We start from the raw sequence: 17,096 nt of genomic DNA on the forward strand, positions 1-17,096 counted from the left end.
ATGGGGGCCGGACATTCCCCACCCCTGCTCTATATAAATAGCAGAGAGAAGGGCTGAAGAAACAACAGGCATAGGAGGAGCACCGTTTTATTGCCTAATACAGGGGCCCACACTGGAAAACTCTCTTAAGGTTGAGGTCAAGTTGTCTGTATCTGTGAACCTCCAATAACAGCCCAGTCATGTTTTGGTCTGAGCTGGACTAGATGAGCCCTGACCTGAAGGCAAGGATGGGCACAAAGCAAGTAAGCCACACTTTGGAAAAGATTCAAGACACGGCTTCAGTCAGCGCTGCTGCACACAGCACAGGAGAAAGAGCAGGCTGAAGATGAGACCATCGCAGGGAACGGGAGAGGTCGAGAGACACCCCGGGCTAAAACACACACTCTGACTCCCGGTCCAGTCTCTTTACCTAACATCTAGAAAGTGGAAGGAAGGTATCTCAGAGACCTGTAGGCTGGGAGTTTACATATGTACAGGAAGAAAAAAAAAACTCAATTGACTAGAGATTTAGAGTTTAGATTTAGGCTAGAGTGGAGGGCCAAGGGAGTTATGGGTCACAGTTTTTTTTACAATACCTCTTGAGAGAAGCAATAAAGGAAAAAAGGAAGGGAGATGAAGTAAGAAAAAAGAAGGCCCAGTGGGCAGGGGAGGCCCACTGAGTTGCAAATCACCAGACGGTGCAGGGAGAAGCTCACACAGAGAAAAAGGTGCCTACGCTTTTCTTCAAATCTGGTCAGAGGTTTACTCTGGGGGGAGGAGAGAGGAGCATGTTCTAATTATCACTAACATTGGTGTCCCTTCTTCTCCCTCATTCTCTAAAGCAAGCATGTCAAACTCGCAGCCGGCGGGCCACAAATAAACGAGGCATGCAGCTGCAAGTTTGACATACTTGCTCTAAAGTTTCCCCCCACGCCTTCTGCTAGAGGGCAGGAGAGACCCACGCTCTGGCATTATCTAATAAGCACCCCTCAATCCCTGCTGAGGGTGGCACACAGTGATTCATGCACAACCCATCTCCTACACAGTTATTTAACGTCCTTTCACATCCCTAGTTCAGCCCAAGGATCAGGGCTAGAAACTTCTAGAAAGCCCTGGCCCTCACCCGCACCCCATCAGAGCGACTCTGTCACCAGCACTGCTCACTTCCCTTGGCACAGCCTGCCTCCTGGGTTCCCCTTCATGCCCACTTTGGATCAGCCAGTCACCCTTGCTGCCTCCTAGCTCTGGAGCCTGTACTTCCCCACAAAGATGCTCTTTCCTTTCTGCATGCCCAGGCCCTTAGGCACCAGTAAGATTCTGCCCAGACCTGTGCTGCCCACTGTCCCGGGGTTCCCCGGCTCTCCATCCCTTGAAGGAGGAGGCTATCTGAGCTTGGAACAACAGCCCGACCTAGACAGTTTACAACCAAATGGGTGATGTCTACTTGGACTTCCCACTGTGCATCACTGGTCCAGCTCACCATGTGGCCCTTCATGCCACACACAGCTTCTCCGGGCTCAAGTCCTTAATTTCATTCCTTCCTGGACAGGTCAAGTTCCAGCCCCTATCTAAGGACATGGGAAGTGCTCAAAAACTTGCTGAACTAACAAATGAAACCATGGATAAATGACATACATCCTCAAGGTATTTTTCCCCAGGAAGTACATGTAGTTGGTATATATTTCTGAACTTTTGCATATCAGAATTCATCATTCTGTTGCCTTCACTCACACATAAAAACCAGCTTGACTGGTTATAAAATTCTTAGATTCCGACTGTGTCCCATGGTGGGTAGATAGTTTTTCTAACTACAGGCTTACACAGAGGACTTTTCCCTTTTGTCCTTGAAGTTCAAAAATTTTGCCTGATTCCCTGAACCTCTTGACCAGACGTTCTTTCTTTTCTTTCTTTTCTTTCTTTTTTCTTTCTTTTCTTTCTTTCCTTTCTTTCCTTTCTTTCCTTTCTTTCCTTTCTTTCCTTTCTTTCCTTTCTTTCCTTTCTTTCCTTTCTTTCCTTTCTTTCCTTTCTTTCCTTTCTTTCCTTTCTTTCCTTTCTTTCCTTTCTTTCCTTTCTTTCCTTTCTTTCCTTTCTTTCCTTTCTTTCCTTTCTTTCCTTTCTTTCCTTTCTTTCCTTTCTTTCCTTTCTTTCCTTTCTTTCCTTTCTTTCCTTTCTTTCCTTTCTTTCCTTTCTTTCCTTTCTTTCCTTTCTTTCCTTTCTTTCCTTTCTTTCCTTTCTTTCCTTTCTTTCCTTTCTTTCCTTTCTTTCCTTTCTTTCCTTTCTTTCCTTTCTTTCCTTTCTTTCTTTCTTCCTTTCTTTCTTTGTATTTTCTTTCACCAAACACATGCTCATCCCCAAAAAAACACTGCATTTTTAATCTCTGGAGCTCCCTCCCTGCCTTTGAGTCACAGTCTACTCACAAGGGTCTGAAGATGTCCTTGCAACTACAGCAACAGAAAAACAATCTGCTTGTGTAGGTCTATTCCAGTGATGGTGAACCTATGACACGTGTGTCAGAGGTGACACGCGAACTCATTTTTTTTGGTTGTCATCCCCAAAAAAACACTGCATTTTTAATCTCTGGAGCTCCCTCCCTGCCTTTGAGTCACAGTCTACTCACAAGGGTCTGAAGATGTCCTTGCAACTACAGCAACAGAAAAACAATCTGCTTGTGTAGGTCTATTCCAGTGATGGTGAACCTATGACACGTGTGTCAGAGGTGACACGCGAACTCATTTTTTTTGGTTGATTTTTCTTTGTTAAATGGCATTTAAATATATAAAATAAATATCAAAAATATGTCTTTGTTTTACTATGGTTGCAAATATCAAAAAATTTCTATATGTGACACGGCACCAGAGTTAAGTTAGGGTTTTTCAAAATGCTGACACGCCGAGCTCAAAAGGTTCGCCATCACTAGTCTATTCTGTCCCAGGCTGAAGAGGTGCCCTAATCTTCACCATGGCTGCACCTTATCTCTACTACCCCTCGGTTTGGAAGTTCTTAAGCATCAGGAAGGATCTCCTGATGACCAGCTCTACTGTTGCAACTCCGCCGAGAGAAGGAGAAAGAAAACAGAGCTAAAGCGTGACAGAATTGCCAAGGCTGGCATTCGCTTCCCCATCACCGGTTTCTGACTCTGTAAGACAGGTCTTCAGTCTCTGGTGTTGGAAGTGCAGAGAGAGACAGCCAATGTGTGGGACTGTGTGCTACCCATGCTCCACCACCTCTGGTTTTAATGCTGTCAGGTGACAAGTGCACAGGCTGGAATGTGCCTGGAGGTTGGAGGACAGGGAACCCATTGTGCAGGGCCTTGTAGGCCATGCCAAAGAGGCTTCTGGGGGGGTGGATATTTGTCCTTTGGAGAAAAGGAACCATGGAGAACTATTCAGTTCTATTCTAGAAAATATTTCTGTCCACCATGTGGAATATACATTGGAGGAGGCAAGACTAAAGGCAAGAAGGCCTCTTAGGAGGTTGTTTTAAAGTCCAGGATACCAGTTATTACTTTCATTCCAGCGGTGTTCATGCGCCTGAGCCCTCTTGTGGGCATTTCCAGACCAAAGGCCCTGACCTAGGCAAGAGAGGCCACCAGTCACATGGAATCCCCCAACTCTTTCTATAATGATGCTTCTCATCATCCATCAAAACAACAGCAGAAGCAAAGCGAGATTTAAAGTAACACCCTTGTGTCTGCTACTATAGAAAAAAAAGTAAATTATATGAAACATTGATGCGTTAGTTGTCATTCAGGCATTACTTGTGACCCTTCTCATTACTCACCTGGAACCAACCACAGCATCACAGTCTAGGCAAGAGCCAGGCGAGAGCCAATGGGGAGGGGAGGGAGGGAACAGATGCAGGACAAGCTAAGGAATTACAGACAAAGCCCTTGGTCCTCTTGGTTTTGCTGATCAGCCCTCAACTGCATCTGCAACTTTCTGGTGTCCAACCTGCAGTTTGGCTCCCAGGGACAAGCAGGAGACAAATTTAGATGGACTCCAGCCTTGTCATTGTCAGTCATGGATCCAACAAGGTGAGAGACTGATTCTGGGAGAAGTCAGCATCCCAACACTAGAGGTATGTCTGCAGTGGACTGTGCATGAAAAGGAGAGGTTGAGGAGTAACCAGCCAGCTCTAGGAGGTGCTCAGCCTGCCCCTGGTTCACTGACAGGAAGCATTCCATCCGCATCCTGACCAGGCTGCCCTTGCCCAGAGCTCTGCCAAGCCACATGCAAAGAGTTGCTGGGATTCTATCTCCCAATCTTTCTCTTTCTCTCTCTCTCTCTCTCTCTCTCTCTCTCTCTCTCTCTCTCTCTCTCCCCCCCATAATAGGCAGACCTGGAACAACACAGAGACTTAGATTATAAGCTTCCTAATTTGATTTCCTTAGAGTTTTCTCTCTAAAGAGTTTAGTACTCTGAGCTGTGAACTTACTGAAGTTTGCTTGTTTGTGTGTGTTTTCTTATAAGACAAAGAACATTGCATATTGCAGACCCTGGTCTCCATCTGTAAAGGGTGTGGGATGAGGATGTGGCCTGAGCCTCTTCTCTCTCTTCCAGTGACCTGAACAGGTTTGGCCAAGGCCATGATTATGACCCCAGCACCTAAGGATGGCTCACACATATGAGTATTTGGCTCCCAGTTCCCTCCTCTGCCTGCCCCACTCCACTCTTCTTAGCCATGGTGCTGGATAGGAAAGTAGCTGTTCTTCTGACACAAAGAACTTTTTTGCTTCTCCAAATACCAAGTTGGGCCCTGATGCCATCTCAGCGCTGCACCTTACTGCCACCTCCTTCCTTCTAGGAGAGATAATGCACTTGTTCAAGAATGGAGAAAGTTCTCAGGTGGAAGATGAAAGAAAGGATTTTTTTAAATCCTCCCCCGAGGATATTTTTTTCCATTGATTTTTTTAGAGAGAATGGAAGGAAGAGAGGTGGGGGAGAAAGAGAGAGAAAAACATCAACGTGAGAGAGAGACATTGATTGGTTGCCTCCCTCTCACACTCCAACCGGAGCCAGGGATCAAACCTGCAACCAACGTATGTGCCCTGGGCTGGGAATCGAACCTGAGACCTTTCAGTCTACGAGCCGAAGCTCTAACCACTGATCAAAACTGGCCAGTGCGAAAGAAAGGATTTTTAATGAAAGGAGCAAGTAACCACAACAGGGACAGCCAAAGGTATCCCAGAGTTGCAAGCACCGTCTTCTACAGGAGTCAAAGATGCTACCTCAGGCCCAAGACTTCTGAAAATGGAGCTCTTACTTCATTGAAGTGACAGAGCCTAGGCTGGGTCCACAGATCTTACCCATGCTTCTTCCTCACCCCTGCCCAGCTCTTGTCCAGAACTTCGTGGGGGTTATTGGTTGGGAGCTGCAGCAGCCCCAGTGCAAAAAGAGCTGCTGCCATGGGTCTCACTGGGTTGGAGTTCACTAATCAATTGCCTTTAGCTATGGAGGAAGCTTGGCTCCTCGGAGCCCATGGCTGCCTGTCAACAGGAGGCCACACAGCTGGCAACAACACACCTGCAATTAAGCTTGCACACCCACCACCAACAGAGACTTGAGGTTCCACATGGGAAGAGTTCACTTGTTTATCTCCCCACTCAGAGGAAATGCAAAGAAATTTAATAAAAAAATAAAAGGATAATAAATATATTGATAGATGATAGATAGATAGATAGATAGATGATAGAATTTCTGTGAAGAGCAGAAATCATGTGCTTAGGTCTTTCTCCATCACTGAACCAGCTGTTACATAATCCAACCTGGGAACCTTCCTACATTCCAGGAACCCAAAGGAAAGGTAAAAGGCCTTCAGGAGGAAAAGTCCACATTTATTGAGCACTAGCCACATGCCAGGCATGGTGATCCTCACAATAGCCCTGTGAGGCGGGTACAATTACCAGTCCTACTTTACAAATGAGGAAACTGCGGATTAGAGAGGTTAAGTAGTTTGCCAAAGGTAACTCACCTATAAGAAATAAAACTGAGATTTGGACCAGCACTTAAGCTCTTAAGTACTAAACAATACCACCTTGAAAAGGTGGAAGAGTTGTTTCAATCTGCTTGTACTAGGGATTGACACATCTCCAAACTCAAGGGTGGGGAGGCGTTCCCTCCTGTAAATGCGCGCTTGCAGTCCCGCTCCTGACCTGCACTAATCCGCAAGCAACCCAGGTCCATTTGGTTAATGCCTCAATCTTGTATTAAAATACTTGTGACAGTCAAGCTCATATCCTCAGCCTGGCCCAGACAGACACTGTGTCAACCCGCCCCACACCCCCCAACGCAATCCCACCCCAGGTCATGCAATGTTCACCCACTGATTGAAATAATGCAATTAGAGGATATAGAAAATCTATTCCACATGGTGCCATCTGCATTCTCTTCCGACAGCTAATTTGATTGGCTCTCTGTAATCAATAAAGCACTCATGCAACAGCCGGATAATTCACCTCGATTTTTCCTACAGCATTTATAAGTGAAAAACACTCCCTCTGCTGTGTCTGCCAGTGACCCAGGGCCAGGTGGTGAGCCTCTAGGAAAACAAGCTCATGAAATGGCAGAGAACATACTAAAAGCAAGTCATACTGAATCCACAGAGCCAGTTCCCACTTCTGGATGGGTGTTCTTCTTGGCCAGAAGCAACAGCACCCACCCTTCTGCTTCCCAGTCTTTCCCAATCCGTAGAGGAACAGAAAGGAAGCCCAGTCTCAAAGAGATGGTAGGTCTCGTAGAGTCTCCCCCAGGGCAGAATCTGAATCCCGATGTTTCCACCATACAGGAAGGGTTGAAGGCCAGTCTCTGGATGAATGGATGTGTAGACAGATAGACAAAGGGTGGATGAATGGGTGAACGAGTGAGTAGGCAAGTGTATGTGCAGGCGGCATATGAAACAGCAAAGGAGGGAAAAAGAGAGGAAGGGTTGGGGGAGACAACGAAGGAAAGGGACTGGCATTACTGGAATGAATGGAGGATAGCCCCGTATTAATCCCATGCTGATGACACAATCCTGGTCAGTGGTGACCCATGTACCTTAGGTCAGATTTCCTGAAAGCAGGAACTAAGACAAGGATTTGGGTTCTAGGTGCAAATACTCTCAGAAGTATTTGTTAGATTCAACAAACATTATTGGGAGGAGTCGGGGAGAGGACAAGGTAGAGGCAGGAGCTGGAGACTGGCTTCATGCTGATATTGCAGCATGCTCTAAAGCACAACTGCCCCCATGAGGTTGGTCCCATGAGGCTTCAGGCCCTTCCATTCTCCACAGGCCATTCTTTAAAAAGCGAACCCACCAGGACACAAAGAGTCGGCGTGTCCTCTCTCCCAGCCCTCATGACTGAGGGCAGATGTACTGAGGATTTAGGAGATGTGTATCTCTTTAAGAAGACATTCACCTCCACACTTTTAAGTCCGACTTGGCTCTGACATCTCTGGAGACCCCATCACCCTCCGTCTCCTAGCACTCCCCCTTCTCTAGGACAAGCCGCTCCGTATGAGGACACACCACATCGCCTGAATTGTTTCTGAACCTGCGGAGGCGAAGTGGGAACATGGCATGTCGGGCACACAGCCTTCTTGCACGGAGGTCACCACATCAGTGCCATGGACACCTGCACCCACCTACCTCCGGGAAGTCCACATAGTGACAAAGAAGCTCATTAATCTGAACACAAATACAGTCACTCATCCTGGTGCTCGGCCCCAATGCTGCCAAGGAGCCAGCGGGGCTGCCCTGTGGGGTGTGCTGAGCAGAAAGACAGTGCAGCCGGGCACACCCACCACCTTCGGAAGCACCATTTCATGCCTCCAAACCCCAGCTCTGCAAAGCCTGGCAGATCACAGACACTGATTAAACACAACCATCAACCACGCCAAGAGAAGAAAAATCAAAGCCCAAAAAGAAAAGGGACATGATTTATAAGGAAACAAAAGCTATTTTGGGAGAGATCCCTACACAAATGGCAGGGAAGTAACTGCTACCAGGCAGACTTTTTGCAGCAATACAAGGCGGCACACACAGAGCAGCAGGCCCACCTGTGTGGGTACATACTCTGCCTGGATGGTGAGAGGCTCTCAGCCCTCAGAAGGGTGGCTCCAGGAGACAGGCATGGAAAGGACATCATGATGGCAAAAGCAAATGAAAGGCTCAGTGAGCTACTGAGAATTAAACCGTTCCCTGCTCTGAGGACAGAGGGATTGCGGGAGGGGTTGGCTCTTCCACTCTGACCTGTGAGTTGGGGGCCCATGTGGGCTCTCAGTGTCCCTGAAGGAACAGTGTACACACTGGAGTTGGGGTCAGGGGTGTCCAGGCGGAGTGCCTGCCTAAATGATGACAGGAGTGCATGCAGTAGAGATCAAAATCCCCTCAGGCTGAAAGGTGCTGCATCTCAGGTGGGTTTGCCACTTTCCCGCTGGAAATGTATCCCTGGACATGATTTGTTTGCTGCTCTTAGAGTCTGAAATTAGAAAAGAAAATATTTGAATATTCCTTTTATTTAGGGGGAAAACAAGAGCCTATTAATGGAATTCTCTCTCCTGAGACATATATGGGGAGGGAAGGGGGAAGATCCCTCCTGCCTCCAGGAGCCAAAAAAAAAAAAAAAATCCATGTCCAGCTCAGACTCAGGCAGCCCTAAGCTGTCTGAATTGGAAATAACCAGAGCAACCATGGCAGATAAGGCCTCATTTTATAGGTGAGGTGGCTGAGGCTCAGAGCAAGCAGAAACCCCAGGTCTTAGGGCAGCTTAATGGCAAGAACAGGCCTGGAACCCAGGAATCTGGAGAATACTTGTACAGAAAGGCCCGAGGGTCCAGAAAAGACTCAAACCCGTTATTGGTGGGAAATCCTTACCCTGCAATATGCAGAACATGGTGCCTCTGGCATCCTACCTTTAACTGCATGGACTTCCGAGTCACAGACCTGAGCTCAAACCCTTAGGTCTCTATGACTCACTACCTTTGTGACCTTGGGCAAGTCACTCCCTTCTCTGTGCCTTGGCTTCCCCACCTGTACAAAGATGGGTGATAATGCATGATCACAACCTCAGGGTTCTGTATAAGGATTAAGTACTGAAATTCACATAAAGTGCTTGGCACATTAAAGTCTTTTCAATCTAATGGTAAATTCCCAAATTAATGGTAGCTGCTGACATTAATGAATCTTACATTGTTGTTTTAATTATCTGTAAACAGATACTAGCAGGCAGAGACAGGGGTACACTCAATGTATGTCCTTCCGGAAATTGTAGTAAACATTTGTTGTTTGCCTCCATGTCCCCTCAACAGCTCATCGTCTACATTCCCCACCCCCCACCCCCAAAGCTGACTGTGTACCCCAAGGGCAGATCTTGTGAACTCCTTCTGTCCACCAGAGATTAGCTCAGGAGCACTCATGTGAGCCACGCCAGTCCAATCAGGGTGAATCTCAGGGACTGTGGCAAAGTTGAGGCAAAGGCGTTTGGACGTGGATAAGAAAGTCTGGGGGTCTAGGAACTGCTGACCGCTTAGGCCATCTCAGAAGCCAGTCAAACTGTAGCACAGAGCAGTGGACAGAAACTGTCCTTGGTGACATCATTGAGTTTGGATCAGTCCTCACCTAAACTTACATCTGGACTTTTCTGTTAACTGAACCAGCAGATTTCTTTCATGGTTTAAGCCAGTTTGATTTTCTATGCTTTCTTTTCTTTTTCTTTTTTTTTTCTTTTTTTTTTTTTTTTGTCACTTGCAGTGCACAGATTTATAATCATTGCAATGATCTTAAATGTCAAAGCCCCGTCTTTCCCTTTTCTACGTTGGAACTTTCCTAAGCACAGTTGGAAGCACTGTCTTCTTAAGAACAAACGGCACGGGGCCTCATGGTTCCTGTAAGACCCCTGTTGGGACCACGCTTCTGCGGTTTCTTGCCCTGTGTCAGGGACAATCCCCGCTCCCGCTGCGTGACGAGTGCCTCACATAATCGAGGCTCTGCTCTTCTGAAGCCCCTGGCCCCTGCTGTGCTACCAGGTGCTGCAGAGAAGGCTGTCCCCAGGCACCAAGACATCCCTTTTCAGGTCCTGCCCCGGTGCAGAGTGTGTGGGTAATTGACACTATTGAGCAGAGACGGTTGTAACTGAACTCAGCTCTTTGCTCCAACAGAAATCAAAGCCCTGGCTCCTCACCCCTCTTCCCTGGGAGCCCAACATTACACAGCCAGGGACAAAAAGCCATATCATCGGCTTTACAAATTTTCCTCCATCTGTGACCCCTTTCGTGGGCTGAATGCAAGCATATAACCGGGCATGGGTTGGACCAAGATACCCTTTCTGCTCATTGAAGTGTCAGTGGATGTGGGAACTCTGAACAATTTCCCCAGTGGATTTTAAAGATTCCACTTGGGTTTCCATGGTAATTTTACAGAGCTGACACTCAATATGTGTTTGTTAAATTGAATTTATTGAAGAGTAAAGTGAATTGGGTATCTCCATACCTGGACTGCATCAGGCCTGGCAAGGGGGCAAGCTGGGAACTGGAGGCAGGGAAATTTTACCAACAACGGGGCTAAGGCTGTTTGTTCTCAGGAATGGGAGTGGGGCCTTATTCCCCCATCTGTACCAGGAAGATGGCATTCTATAAAATAAAAATAAACAGGGTGCTTAGGTATGAAATAAAAAGACTCGATTTAAAAAGAGACGCTCCCTTCCAGCCTATTCTGCCGGACCAGCAAGGTTTCCAGACGGGGGATGTTCGCTCCTCTGTGTGGGCAAAGCCCGTCAGTGCAAATACCCGGGGGGCCCTCTATGCGTCTAGCTTCCCTTTCAACTGGATGATCCTCAAGCTTTGGCTTTATTGGAAAATGTTTTAAACCCAGATTAGAATTTAACAGGCAATGTTGCTGAATAAGAGCAAAAAGCAAAAAGTCACCAGCCCCAAGAGGGAATCAATAGTAGTACACAAGTCGATAAACACATCAGAAGACAAGCCGTGGAGGCTCTTGGGGGAGTGGCTAAACTTTTTAAATCCACGTATAGTATATACATAAATTAATGTTCCTTTAGCCAGAGACCTGAACAAACACAAATGCCACCTTCCCCAAGTAGGCTGAGCCTGTGGCAACGAGGCTACGTTGCAAATAAGCCATCTCATTGGCAGAACCATGGACTTAAACATGGATTCTGGAGTAGCCTGCCCTTTGACCCCTCAGGCTCATCAGACTCATCCACACACACACAAAAAACCTTGCTCAGCGCCAAAACTGCCTGGCAGATTCATCCACAAACCAACTCCCATTCCATTTGCTAAAACTGCCACTCGCCAGCTTTGTTAAAACTACCAACTGTCATTTTGTCAATAGGTACAACCCATTTCTGAGGTCAGATCGATTGCAGAACAAAGTTTTGAGTGACAACATTACCCCTGGAGGGGTTTCAGGAGCTGTTCTTTTTTGCATCCCCTTCACATTAATGACAAACAAGTTCCCCATGACGGATATACCTGCAATTAATACTGAAGGGACAGTTAATGATTTCAAGGCACTGCTATACAGGCCTCACGTTTCAAGTTTAAAACTCTCCTTTCAGAGTAGGATTTGTTTTCAAAGCCTAGAAATGAATGCTAACTTGTTAGGCAAAACGAGTTTTTAATGCCTCAAAAAAAAATAAAGCAAAGAAAATTAATATTAAGGACTCCACTCCGCTGAGGTAACCCCATTACCCTTGAAACACTCCCTATGAGGCTTTGTACAAGAGGCCTGTCTTGTCATTCCTCGGTTTGCAGAATGAGATCTACAGATCATTGCTTCAAGTGCACAGTATTTATATCATTCTGAAGAGCACATCAATTAGCAAGCAGGCCTTAGGCATGCGTGTGGTTTGTGTTCTCTCTCTTTTTTCATCCACTGGAGATTATAAGTGATAGTTCATGAAGAAACATGGCTCCAGACATATGCAGGTAATTTTTCGTGTATTTCTTCTAAAGGAAAATTAGAAATTTACAAAGCAAAAAAACAATGCATGTAATATCTGAATCATAAAATCAGTGTTGGCCCCTGAATCTGGGGAAATTGCTTTTCAAATATAGTTACATTGTTCCCCAGGCAGAAAAAATAATAATTTCTGGCCCAAAAAGCCTGACAAATTGTTAGCAGTGACCCAATGAAACATCAGTTCCAAGCTAAATGAACAAGAACCAGCATAGAAGGAGCACTGGTATTGCAAAAAGACACTGACAATATGCAAGCAAAGAGCTGTGTTCTGTTTTCACCAAGAAAAAAATAGAAAGAAACCAAATAGATATTTGGGTAATAAAATGACAAAAGTAGGCATTGAAAATAACAATGACAGATCATTGCCAATTGCTTAACTGCCTGGTCCAGCTAAGAGAATATGGAGCAAATGAAAAAAGCCCCACCCCCGGGCTTCCTGAGGGGCTTGGAGGAAATGCTCCAATAACTCCTCCAGACCACCAGGGGCACTGTGAGGGTAGGTGAGAAGCTTCTCCTTGACCAAACAGCAACTGGCTAAGAGGCCATGGCTTGGCTGCATTCAGTCCTACTATCACCTCCCATGGTCTATATTGCCTAATAAGGACACCTGTGGGGACTGGGGCCTCCTGCCAGCTGCAGCAGTGGGAGCAGAGAAAGCAGAGCCTAGAACTCTGAGGCACAGGGATAGACCAATGCACTAAATTTGCCCCTCACGTGTTTCTATAAGAACATAATGTTTCCCCTTCCCGACTTTCTCTCCTAGCTGTGGCAGGCCCATGGACACTAAAGGACTACCCCCCAGAGAACCCAAAACCAATGATTCTATCAGAGCTGTGGCACCCGGTAGCTTAGTGACTCTTTATTACAATGTTGATCGATCCTAATTGCAAGTCCCACAACACAAAGCAACCACTGTTAGCAACAACCTCTCATTTGTGCAAAGACCTCTGGTTCTCCCAGAGTTATGCTTGCAATAAATTGCCTCATCTCACCCACCTCGGCCAGATGTATGAGGCCAACATGAGACTCTCAAGCTCCATTATCACCAATTAAAAAAACAGGTTAAGAGAGAATGTAAACCAAGATAGATTATATAATCGGGCTCTAACGTGATCTAGTGATTAGAGAATGAATCTGGGTTAATTTTCTTTTTGTTTTTATTAGCACCTAAAGAGCCGCTGGGAAACTTCGGTGTGTGTCCTTGGCTGTCTCCTCCCCCCTTCTTCCTGGCCTCAGACCTCGCCAGGGTGCTGGGGGAAGCCAGGAGAGGGGCTGGTGTTGGGCTAAAGCTGGAGAAAGGCTTTAGACAGACTGATTCAGTGGGTAATGGGTGGGGAGTCCCAAGGGCAGCTAAACGGCTGAGGTACTCAGTTTTGAACCCCTACATCCTGCTCCAACCAACTGCTCCCTGCCCCCTGTGGAATCTCTGGGAGGATTTATGCATAGAAGGCAAAATGAAGTTTCTAAATTGCTAACTGGGGGTTCTCATCCTCTCCCCAGGAGCTGCTCAGGTTATTCAGCAGACTGGGGCGGGCGGGGAAAAAAACGGGGGATGCCTTGCTCTGGCTAAGGCAGCAGAGTCAGCCAGTCAGCCAAAAGAGTTTCTCCTGAAAAACAGACAAATGTGGCCCAATCAGGCCTTCTGAAGGTGGGGGCAGCAGCCATGTGGCAAAAAGGCAGACGGGGGAGGGAGAAAGAGAGTTAAGACTGTGGGTGAGAGCTATTCCAAGAGCGGCTCTCTTGTGGTAGTCAGAGCTGGAGACGCAAACTGAGGGCCACAGTGGAGAGCAGGTGCAAGAGAGGAACAGACCCAGCCTCTCGGGAGAGCAGGTTTGGTGCCAGGACCAGCCTCGGGGCAGGAGGAGATGGAGGTCAGAGGTGGAGTGGGATGGTTGTGAGTAGATAATGGGTCAGAGTGGCTGATCTTGATCAGTCGGCACTCCCTGGCAGAGGCCTTGGGCTGGGCTCCAGGCCCCTTAATGAATACAGTGATGCATGAACTTCTAAGGAGCGGCACTGGGAACCAGAGGCAGGGGGAATGTTGGGGGCACTGGCAAACGAGAAGCCAGAGGGCATGGAGTGAAGGCATGGGTGCTCTCTCCTGGAGGAATTCACAAGGTGCAGACCCTGAGTGGCCAGGCCCTGCTCGGAGACCAGCCTGAGGATTCCTAGCCAGTGCCACCACCAGCCTGTTCTTTTATATGAATCAGAGAATGTGCCCACTGGGCAGACACACCCCAAGGGCAACAGGTTGGTATCTCAGTGCACAAAGGATTCAGCCCTCATTTGCTCCCTCCGCTGACAACCTGCTCAAGTGAAATACCAGCCAAGGTGTAAGGTAAATGGGAGCATGGGCCCCTTCCCATGCTCCCCTCCCCCTCCCACCCTGTGGGAATATTAGGGAAGGCCATCTGTAAGCGGACTGTGAGGCCTTGGGAACCTGGCCAGCAATGTGGTCTAAGAAAGACCAAAGAGAGACTGCTTCTAGATATAAGCCTGGATTGTAAGTAGCTAGTATTTTTGCTTTTTTGTGAGGTTTTTTTTTAATATAATTTTACTAGAGGCCCAGTGCATGAAATTCATGCACAGGTAGGGTCCCTAGTGGCTGCCTGCTGCTGGCCAGGGCCTCCCTTCCTCGACTGCCAGCCAGGGCCTTCCTTCATTCTGCACCGCCCCCTGGTGCTCAGTGCACGCCATAGCAAGCGATCGAACTCCCGGTCTGTCGAACTCCCAAGGGGACACTTTGCATATTAAGCTTTTATATATATAGATTGATTTCAGAGAGAAAGGGAGAGGGAAAGAGAGATAAAAACATCCATGATGAGAGAGAATCGTTGATTGGCTGCCTCCTGCACACCCCACATGGAGATCGAGCCTGCAACCCAGGCATGTGCCCCGACCGGGAATTGAACCGTGACCTCCTGGTTCATATAGGTTGACACTCAACCACTGAGACACACCAGCGGGGCAGCAGCTAGTGTTTTGGTCTCACACAGCTTGCACATGTGCCCCTTTCCCTCCCCTGCATGCCCTGCTTTTCTCTGTTTTCTGTACTCTACAAAACCTTGTGCTGGGAAAGTCTAGGTGGCGGCAAAACAACAGCACAGGCCGGCTGCCCCGGTTTGCAAATAAGTCCTAATAAACCCATGTCTCTCACAGCCAGTTCTCCGGATTATTTCTTAGGAATCCACAAACAATACACTGAGGTTTTTGTGGACCTCAGCACTTCGCATAACACATGGGCTGAAAGCAAAGGGCAGAGGCCCACCCACATGATGCTGATACCTAACAATGCATCCACATTTTGCCCTGTCCAAAGCCTTCCCCATCTCCTGCAGAGGGGAAAAGCAGGGATCGCTGGGCCATTTCATTAGTAAGGGGACAGAGCTGGAACCAGCCTCGTAGGGTGTCTCTAACAGGCCAGCTCGTCTCTCCCACAATCCCGCCACCCTTCTCAGCCTGTTGCTGGGTAGAAGTACCCAAAGGAAAAGCATCCCAGCATCCCTAAATCATCCCGAGCCTTAGAAACTACTTCAGCGGGGTTTAGGGCAGAAATACTTAAGCCGGGTATTATAACAGCTCAAGAAACATGATGAAAATCTCTTAACAACATTTCTTTAATTCGCCTCCTTCTTAAGTTAAATGTGTTCTACAGAGGGAAAGGGGTCACAAAATCCTCTTCTCAGACCTGTAGGGCTTCCCTCCACCATGGGGCGAGCTGACTAAAGGTGATTGAGAGGTGTGTGTGCTGGGGCAGGGAGGGGGGATGGAGTCATATTTTGAACCATACAGCAAGCTGAAGCCAGGTGATTGTTTCACAAAGCAGTGCCAGGAGGGGACGGTACTGAGAAGACACAGGACCCAGAGGGACCCCAAGAAATTCTCTTTTTTAGTAGGCACCTGACCTACTAATTACCTAAAAAATCCAGGGCAGGTGCTTAATTATTATCAATTAATTACTTGCATAAGCCCCAAGTTCTGGTGAATTAAAGCAAATGTTGGTGGACGTTGCTTTTCTGAAGCATCATCGCTCACTTTCTTTGCTCATTTCTCATAGTTCCTGTCTCTGAAAACGCCTGCCATTTCATGAGGTGAAAGGAGAGTTTCTGACTTCATCCAGCTCTCCCTCCCTCCCACCATAGCCCAGGCCTCCCTTCCACGTGGAGCCCCAAAAAGGACAACGGGGCTTCAGCACTAGCAGGCGAGGGCGGCTGACCTCTCTGGATCACAGGCTCTGGGTCATAGCCCATCAGGCAGGAGAATGTGTCCCTAGAAGGGGAGCAGGAACCCCACCTTCAGGGGGCTCTGAGGAGCCTGACCACCTCCCTGTCCCAGGCTGACGTCATGCCAATCAGCCTTTATGATATTCTTCTCCGAAAACATCCCCCAAGGCGTTGGGCCCAGGGCAGCACACAGCGAGCCTCTATGATAGTAGCCTTGCTATTATCCTTGTCTCTGGGACCTCACCCTCCATGGCCACAAGGCCAAGGCAGGAGGCACATCCTCCCTCTGCTTGCACGCATGACCATGAATCGATCTATCACAGCCAAGGTCAGAAGACCACAGCCCCAAAAACTCATCCATAGCCCTCTCCCTGCCCGCAGAGCAGCCCCCTCCACCCAGATCCCCGCCCAACCACTCCTCACTTTTACCTTAGACAACAGTTTGGATATCTTCGCCCTCTCTGTCCCCCCAACTTCCCATTTACCAAGGCCTTTCCCATCCTTTACCTCCCTCTGTGCACCCCACCTCTACATGAAGCTTCTGCTGACCCAGCCCTCAGGGATCTCCTGCCATCTGAGCTTCTACCTGCCACTCATGCCTGTCCCAGGGGCCCTCATCCAAAAGTTCTGTCTTCTCAGACCACACAGAGGTGGGGAACGTCCGGCCCTCGGGCCATACAAGGCCCCAGAAATCATTTGGTCTGGCCCTGCCAAGACATAGGGGTGGGTTAATTAAATGTTTGACCAACTACAGCAGGCTACTTTTTAAGTTGATGATTTTGTATGGCCCACGAATGATGTTATAAATATCCAAATGGCCCTTGGCAGAAAAAAGGTTCCCCACCCCTGGACTACAAGAAGGCCCCAGGAAGCAGGACTTACCAAGACTTCTGTGAGCCCTTCAAGCTAAGAACAAGGCACTCGCGGAGAATT

This window comes from Myotis brandtii, unplaced genomic scaffold, assembly GCF_000412655.1.
Source record: "Myotis brandtii unplaced genomic scaffold, ASM41265v1 scaffold208, whole genome shotgun sequence".
Lineage (NCBI taxonomy): Eukaryota > Metazoa > Chordata > Mammalia > Chiroptera > Vespertilionidae > Myotis > Myotis brandtii.